Source organism: Dendrobates tinctorius, unplaced genomic scaffold, assembly GCF_039654945.1.
Source record: "Dendrobates tinctorius isolate UK_male_01 unplaced genomic scaffold, ASM3965494v1 ptg000124l, whole genome shotgun sequence".
Lineage (NCBI taxonomy): Eukaryota > Metazoa > Chordata > Amphibia > Anura > Dendrobatidae > Dendrobates > Dendrobates tinctorius.
The window spans coordinates 1,086,796-1,095,736 of NW_027361792.1; positions in this window are offsets into that span (position 1 = coordinate 1,086,796).

Consider the following 8,941-nt stretch of genomic DNA (forward strand, 5'->3'; position numbering starts at 1 on the left):
ATCATGGTGGGCGGGGCTACACATGAGTGATGTCACAATTGGGCTCATCCACTAAACGTTCCCAATGTATATAATAAGAATATACAAAAGAAAGAAAAGGAAAGAAGAAAAATAAATAACTCAAAAAGGAAAAAACACTTTTTTTTCACACACTCACATTTATTATATTTTATGGACTTTTATACAACAGAAATGTGTTCCCATTTGGGAGAATAATCATTCTCACATTCAGTCATTGACTTTTTTCAACATTCTTTACACATTTTTTCTTTTCATTATTTTGTTTTCCACTTTAATTGCATTTTTATTCATTTGCACTTATGGTTCATATTCACATAGAAACTTTTCTCCTTTCTACCTTTTTACTAGGTTTTTTCACTATCATTATCACTTACAGTCACATTTTCCTTTTTTCCACAATATCTTTCTCCCAATTCCCCTTCCCATTAAATATCACTATTCCCCTTTGTTCATAGTCATCAGCAGCCATATTATCACAAAGTATCTTCACCAACTCTTTTTCCAATGTTACAGATGGCGCCATGATTGTTGTGCACTGTCCTGACTGGCTAGCTGGTCCCACATCATGAGCCGTGATATTGCTGCACTTCATTGATGCGCTTCTTGCTGCCGGCCGGCAGCAGATGTCATGCCCATGCGCACGCGGCAGCGCTCAATAAGGTGACGTTTTCCCTGATGACCCATTTGCAGCAGCTGTATTCGCACTTTATTAGCCAGCCGATACCCCTCCACCACACGTCCTGTCACAGCGGAAGCGAAACGCGTGTTGGATTTGTGGCATGCTCACTTGGTCTGTATTATCATATACTCTATCATGTCATTAATTATCAATACAGGAGAAGTGAGGGCCCTGCTCACAAGCTTACAATCTACAAGGAATTGGGAGGGGCACATAGGGGAGAAGCACTTGTTATTTCAGGTCCAGCCATTATAATAAATAGGGGTTTTCATATAAAGCTGCCTGATCCGGTCATCAACCAGTATGTTTACATGCAGATATCAAGTGCGGTTTTCGTGTGCATGGAGCCTGTAGAGTCAGATGAATAGGAGGGAGCATTTATTATCCTGGGCTGCTTTATGCATGGCATCATATAATAATGTAGGTTAATATTAAGATGAGCAGGACTCACGGGAGTTCGGGTTTGTTGGGTTCGGACAAACTTTAGTCCAAAGTTTGGTTTGAGTACCAGAACCTGACCAAAGCTTGACCCCGGACCTGAACCTCATATTAGTCAATGGGGACCTGAACTTTGATGCTGTAAAATGGTCTTAGTAAGGGCTACGGGTTCACTTAAGTAGGCAAAATGGGGGTAAGAGCACGACAATCGCCCTGCAAACAAATGTAGATGGAGAAATTACTTAAAATAGCAAAATATTTAAAAAAAAAAAATCTTAAACCAAAAGGCAGAAGTCCAAGTTGAGAAGTAGAGCAGTTCCTTGTGAGTGTATTTTACTGTATTTGTTAATAAATAAATGAAAAAAAACAATGTGGATTCCCCTATTTTTAATAACCAGCTAATGGAAAGCAGACAACTGTGAGCTGAAATTAATAGGATGTGAAGCACCATAGATATTGGGCCCTTCCCAGCATTATAAGACCAGCTCACTTGCAGTATAAGCCAGTGTAGGCCTGAACTTTTTTGCTGTAAAATGATGGTTGAAAGTGGTTGGGGGCTGCAAAAGGAAGTAAAATTGGGTTAGGAGCAGGACAGCTGCTCTGCAAACAAATGTGGATAGCAATTTCACTTAAAATTACAGAGAATAAAAAAATATAATAATTATCTTGAACCAGGAGGCAGATGCCAAAGTGAAGAGGTGTAGATGGATGTGGCAGTGTAAGTGGAAGAAGCGCGGGAGGAGGTATCCAACACTGTTTTTGTGGAGTTTTTGTATTCTGGGGAAATTGCTTTAAAGTTTTGTTACGGTAATTGCTGGGTTCTGTAGGTGTACTATACAGTGGGTACGGAAATTATTCAGACCACTTTATATTTTTCACTCTTTGTTTCTTTGAAGCCATTTGGCAAATTCAAAACAGTTCATTTTTTTCTCATTAATGTACACTCTGCACTAGAGTTGAGCAAAACTTGTCGAAAAAATTGAAAAGTCGTCGACTTTCGCCAAAGTCGGGTTTCATGAAACGAAACCCGACCTTAGCGTGAGGTCGGCCAAGAGGTTGGCGACTTTAGCGCCAAAGTCGCGTTTCAAAAGATGCTTGAGCGCCCTTTTTGCAGCCAATCAGGAAGAACGGACACTGTGGGCAACATGATGACATAGACAGCGGTAACCACCATCTTGGAGAAGGGCATGCAAGTGATTGGCTTGCTTTGTGGGGTGTCACAGGGGGTATAAAAGGGCGGGGACGCTGACCGCCATGTTACTCATGCCGATCTCAGAATAGGGAGAGCTGCTGCTGATTCTGTAGGGAGAGCGTTATACAGGGAAGAAGATACCAAAAACTGATTCTGCTGCTAGCGATTTTACCTGTACAACACACCAGTCACTGTGCAGTGCAAGGGGAGGCTATATTTTGGTGCATCAGCTCTGTTGGTTATTAGGCTGCCTTTTAAGGCTACCTGCTAGCTGCATTGCTGTGTACACACTGCTGAGCAAACTGCTTTTTTCAAAGCAATCCAGATTTTATTGTTTTGTCCTTGTGAGTTACTGAGCGTTCACTTTTCACACACCGTACAACGGTGTACGCTCCTCACACAGAACCGTGTAATGGCTGTTATCATGGCCACAGTGAAGCTATCTGTGTGTGACTCTGTAAGGATAAGTCGAGGAGTTGTTCCGTTCTTACAGACCTCCACCTTATAGTTTTGTCTGGTTTTCAAACAGTTTAGTATATTTGCTGTTTGATTACATTCAAAACTATAGAGAGACAGCGTGTGTCAGTCCGTATCCAAAAACACGGAGCTTGACAATTTTACATACACCGGACAGCGGTGTACGTACACACTCCTCTCTCAGTACCGTGTAATGGCTGTTATCACGGCCAAATTGAAGCTAAGTGTGTGACTCTGTAAGGATAAGTCGAGGAGTTGTTCCGTTCTTACAGATCTACACTCTAGGGAGATTCCAGTTCTGACCAATTCTATATACACCTGGTAGTTTGTCATACACTAGGCAATTTATGCCGGTCACATTGCGGTGTTAAATAAACAGGGCCTGACTGAATCCAACAGTGTCCTGAAGTGTAGAGACATTCCAATTCTCCCCACTACTATATACACCTTGTACCTTGTTTTGCAGTACCAGAGAGTTGGTGGAAATTTGGGTACATTTTTTCAAAAAATGAGGAAGTGTGGTGGAAGAGTCCGTGGAAGTGGGCGGGGGTTGGCAGCTGGTAATGATGGTGTTGGTGTTGGATCTGCTGGTAGTGGCAAAAGCAAAACAGCACCTAAAGCAGGAGGTGTTGAGGCTGCGTCATCGTCTGGCTCCACAAGGCCTCGAAGGCTCCCTTTTCTGGGAGTAGGTAAACCGCTTCTAAAGCCGGAGCTTCAAGAACAAGTTTTGGCTTACATTGCTGACTCAGCCTCCAGCTTTATTGCCTCCTCTTCTGAAGTTTTAAAAAATAAAAGCACTGAGTCGTCATTGGAGGCTCATGGTCATGAACCACACCTTTCCTTGTGTCCTTCACCCCTACCAAAATTGAAGGATGCGGCAGGCCACACTACAGATTACTCCATGGAGCTGTTTTCACATACCATGCCTGGGTTATCAAGTCAAATCGTGAATTACCCAGGCAAAGATGAATCTGACATGGAGTGCACTGATGCACAGCCACTGATAGATGATTCTGCTGGTACATTCACTCAGAGCACTACATTGTCCTCGCTGTGTACTGAGCCAGAATCTGATCCAGATGAAACTCAGGTGCCCCTTCCCGCATACTATACCACCATACACGGTGACACAGAGGAAGGTGCACATGACATTGAAGAGGAGGTGATGGATGACCCAGTTGTTGACCCAGATTGACATCCATTAGGGGTAGAGTGTGCCGCTGCCAATAGCTCAGAAGAGGAGGAGGAGCATCCGCAGCGGGCATCGACATCGCAACAGTTGCTATCTGGCAGGCCCGGAGCAGTCGAAAAACGGGTTACAAAAACCCCAAAAATTCCAGGACAGCTTGGCCAGACGGTCAAAATAGCACAGCGTGCAAGGCCTCAAACTGTCTTCCCTAGTAGGAAGAGTGCAGTGTGGCACTTTTTTGAACAAAATCCTAATGATCAGGCAAAGGTTATCTGTAAGAAGTGCACAAAGACCTTTAGCCGAGGGAAAAATCTGAGAAATTTGAATACCAGTTGCATGCTAAGACATTTAACCACCATGCACTTGCAAGCGTGGACGGACTACCAAAACTCATGTACCACATGTGCTACTGCTCCCAAAGAAGGTAGTCAGCAACGCAACATTGTTTCCCCCACTGGAAGTCCACCGGTTAGCACACCAACAGCAGCAAATGTTGAGTTGTCGTCGCAAGGGCAAATCAGTCAGGGAATCACACTGTTATTGCAATGAAAGACTGAATCTAGGCCATCAGAAAGAACACCAACTCCATCACAATCATCAACCCTCTCTCAGTCCGCCATGTCCACCGCTAGTTCCACCATATGCAGCTCTCAAGTCCAGCTCACCCTACCAGAGACTATGAGTAGGACAAAAAAGTACTCAGTCTCTCATCCGCGTACACTGGGTTTGAACGCCCACATTGCCAAACTAATCTCGTCAGAGATGATGCCCTATCGGTTGGTTGAAAGCGCAGCTTTCCGCGAACTAATGGCCTACACAGTACTACGCTATGAACTACCCAGTCGCCACTTCTTTTCTCGCAAAGCCATCCCAGCCCTCCACCTTCATGTGAAAGACCGCATTGTCCATGCACTCAAGCAGTCAGTGAGTGGAAAGGTGCACCTCACAACTGATACATGGTCCAGGAGGCATGGCCAGGGCCGTTACGTGTCCATCACTGCGCACTGGGTTAATGGGGTGGATGCAGGGTCCACAGGTGACAGCGGTGGTGGCACAGTGCTGCCTAGCCCATGGTATAGGAAACAGTTGGCTGTAGGCGTTCGACCCTCCTCCTCCTCCTCCAGAAGCGAAAGCTGGTCCACAGAGCGCAGTCGCATGAGCACTGCATTCTCAGCTGACAGTGTTGCAAACGAGGTGTCCCACTATCGATCAGCTACTGGAAAGTGTCAGCAGGCTGTGTTGCAGATGATGTGTTTAGGCGACAGACACACCGCGGAGGTACTGGCCGACTTTCAGCGACAAACTGAGTCATGGCTGGGCAGTCTACATCTTGAGGCAGGCAAGGTAGTTAGGGATAACGGACGGAATTTTGTGGCAGCCATAGCCCTTTCAAAACTCAGACACATACCTTGCTTGGCTCACACCTTGAACCTGGTGGTGCAGTGCTTCCTCACTAATTATTCGGAGTTAACAGGCCTGCTCCTGAAGGTTCGAAGACTGTGCTCGCACATCCGCTGGTCGCCGGTACACTACAGTCGTATGCAGAAGCTGCAGCGATTGCTCCACCTTCCCAACCACCGCCTCATTATCGACGTTGCAACAAGGTGGAACTCCACCCTGCACATGGTTGAGCGGCTGTGCGAACAAAGGCAGGCTGTAATTCATTTGTGGGAGGATACACGGGCAGGCACTTTGAGGGCAGACATGGAGTTGACAGGTGTGCAGTGGTCGAAGCTGAAAGACCTTTGTAAAGTCCTTCAGTGTTTTGAGGAATGCACACGGCTGGTAAGCGCAGACGACGCCATCCTAAGCATGAGCATCCCACTTATGCGTCTGCTCATGCAAACTTTGACGCACATTAAGGAGCAGGCGTCTGCAGCCGAGGTTGATGAGGAGGAAGAGGAGGAGGGAAGCCTTGATGACAGTCAGCCATTGTCTGGTCAGGGAATTGTCGTGGATGAGGTGGAGGAAGAAGAGGAAGAGGAGGAGGATGATGATGGGGATGATTATTTAGGGGAGGAGGATGCTTCTCGTGGGGCAAGTGAAAATGTTGGCGTGGCAAGGTCTGGTACTGCGTTTGAGCGTGACTGGAGGGATGTGGATTTGCCTAAAAGTGCTCCTCCAACCAGCACTCGCAGTGCATCATTGACACCGGGAACATTGGCCCACATGTCAGATTATGCCTTGCAGATCCCAAAAAGGGACCCCCGCATTGCCAAAATGATGAACGATGATGACTACTGGTTTGCCAGCATCCTGGATCCACGCTATAAAGGCAAATTCCAAAACATCATGCCACAGGAGAACCTTGTCCTAATATTGGCTAACAAACAAGTTACTCTGGTAAACCGGTTGGTGGAGGCATTCCCAGCACACAGCAGCAGTGATGGTTCTCACACGAGCCATAGGGGCTGGGGGCAGCTTGGAAGAGGTGTCGTGGTGCACACATCAGAAGTGGCGTTGGAGACAGGGGTTTCATGACCATGTTGTGGACTGATTTTTCAAGTACCGCTCACACGACTGGTAATACTGCATCAATGGAAAGTGACAGGAGACAGCAGTTGTCAACTATGGTTACAAACTACTTTTCCTCCCATATCGATGTTCTCCCACACAGGTCATTCCCCTTTGACTATTGGGCCGCTAAACTGGACACCTGGCCTGAATTGGCCCAATATGCCTTACAGGAGCTCGCTTGCCCAGCTGCAAGTGTGCTATCGGAAAGAGTCTTCAGTGCAGCTGGATCAATCCTGACAGAAAAAAGGACCCATCTGTCAACCCAAAATGTGGATGATCTAACCTTCATTAAAATGAACCATGCATGGGTTTCCAAGGATTTTGTTCCACCTTCCCCTGATGACACATAGGTTGACAGAAAAATGGCTTGCTTTGGTCCTCCTCTTCCTGGGACTTGAAGAATTTCACCTTTTGCATCAGCTGAATGTCCAACATCAACATATGCCACTTTGTAAACCTCCCTAACTGTGCTGCCTCCCCCCTCCCCCATGGCCGGGGTCACCACCTAGCGCACGCAACCGTGCGAGTGCCGTTGCCCTGGACAGGTGGGTTGGCAGACTCTTGGGCGCGGGCATTGGCACAGGGTCCCTCATAGCGCAATAAAGTGTCTCTGACGGTGGGGGTGCACACCCGCCGTCAGACACACCGCCATACTATGAGGGGCCCAGTGCCAGTACTGACGCCCACAAGTGGGCCCCCCTTGCTTGGGCAGGGTCCCAGCATTTGCAATCTTTACCTCTCCCTGCTCCTCCGCTGTGTAGTCTGGGCTGTCAAATCCATACTGGGTATAATGATCCAGCGGGATCTGACAGTTTAAATGGACAAAGGTGAACTTTTTTCCTTTGGCTAGGAGCCAAAGTGGGGTTGATTGCCATTAGAATTATTACACGTGGTGTTTCATTCTAAGTTGCCCGGTGGTGGTGAGTGGTATCGCACCTTAGTTTTAGGTTTAATGTGCATGCAATTACAAATCAGGTGTTAGGCTCTATAAAAGGGAGCCAGGTGGTTAAATCTCTGTTGGTGATATTGTGTTCGTCATTTGGGAAGGAAGTCTGGGTGAGGAAGGAGCTGAACATGAGTTCGGTGCAGTCCAGCCAGAGGGGACGAGTGGCAGCTAGGTGATCTGCAAGAAGGGCTGGCATGGCGTGGTGGAGTCACAGTCTATGGTGTCGGCAGGAGATGTTTGCATGGCTTGGTGGAGTGGCGACGATGGTGAGAGTTGCACTCACCATGCTGGACCTGGTTGCTAAGAGCTGGACTCAAAACATGCTTGACTTTTTGGGCAGAAGCTGAACTCATCATTGGGACTCTGTTACTGGACTTGTGCAATTGGTGGTGGACTCTGCTCCAAGGCTGCACTATGGTGAAGGATCCAGTTGTGGTGATGGACCCGGGTGGAGGAGAAGATGCACACAGGTGGTGGGCTCGGTTGCTAGGAGCGTACACAACAGAGCAAAGCTAAGTGGTGTTTCCCCTGTTTTGTCATTTTTCCTCATGTGTGTTTTAGTGCAGTGGTGGGATTAGTTTCCGCACCGACCAATTCCCTAGTGAGGGTTTAGGTCAGGACGAGCTAGAGTTTTTAGGTTCCTGTTGCGCGTTCGGTGCGGAACCGGCATAGGGAACGTTAGGAGTGCAGGGACACTGGCTCAGGGGAGCTCAGGAGGTCTCCACTTCCCTATCGCAGGGCCCACCATTGTTAATGTTTCCCAGGTTTCCCTTATTGTTTAAATTCGCCGTACTGGAGGCGGGGTTTCCAGTCTTGTATATACGTGTAATGTCTAAATTCACCAGTTGGAGGCGATGTATCAAGCTGCACGTGTTTATTATTTAAATTCGCCCCACTGGAGGCGGTGTATCCAGGGTCACGTGCGTCACATGGGTTCGCCTTGCGGTACTCGCTGCGTCCAGACATATATTTTTACTGTGTAAACTATGCTATCCATACGTTATCCGGGTATACGGTACCCTTTCTCACCTTTGTGCAATCACGTGTAATCCATACTGGGCCTGACACCGTCTGAGCCTGCCTCCTGAGACATATATTTTGAATGTGTACGCTATCCATACATGTTATCTGGGGATACGGTACCCTTTCTAACCTTTATGCAATCACGTGCAATCCATACTGGGCCTAACACCGTCTGAGCCTGCCTCCTGATGTATAGACATATATTTTGAATGTGTAAACTATGCTATCCATACATGTTATCCGGTGATACGGTACCCTTTCTCACCTTTGTGCAATCACGTGTAATCCATACTGGGCCTGAGAACGGCTGGCGAGCTGTTAAGCAAGCTACAGCACCTGTGGTTTGCACACGTAAGTTTTTCATTTTTTCAGGAATGACGGTTAGGCCTAATTCCGGAACTGCGGTTGACCTGCACTTACTGGGAAATCATCGTTAGCGGGTAATAATTGTAATCAGTG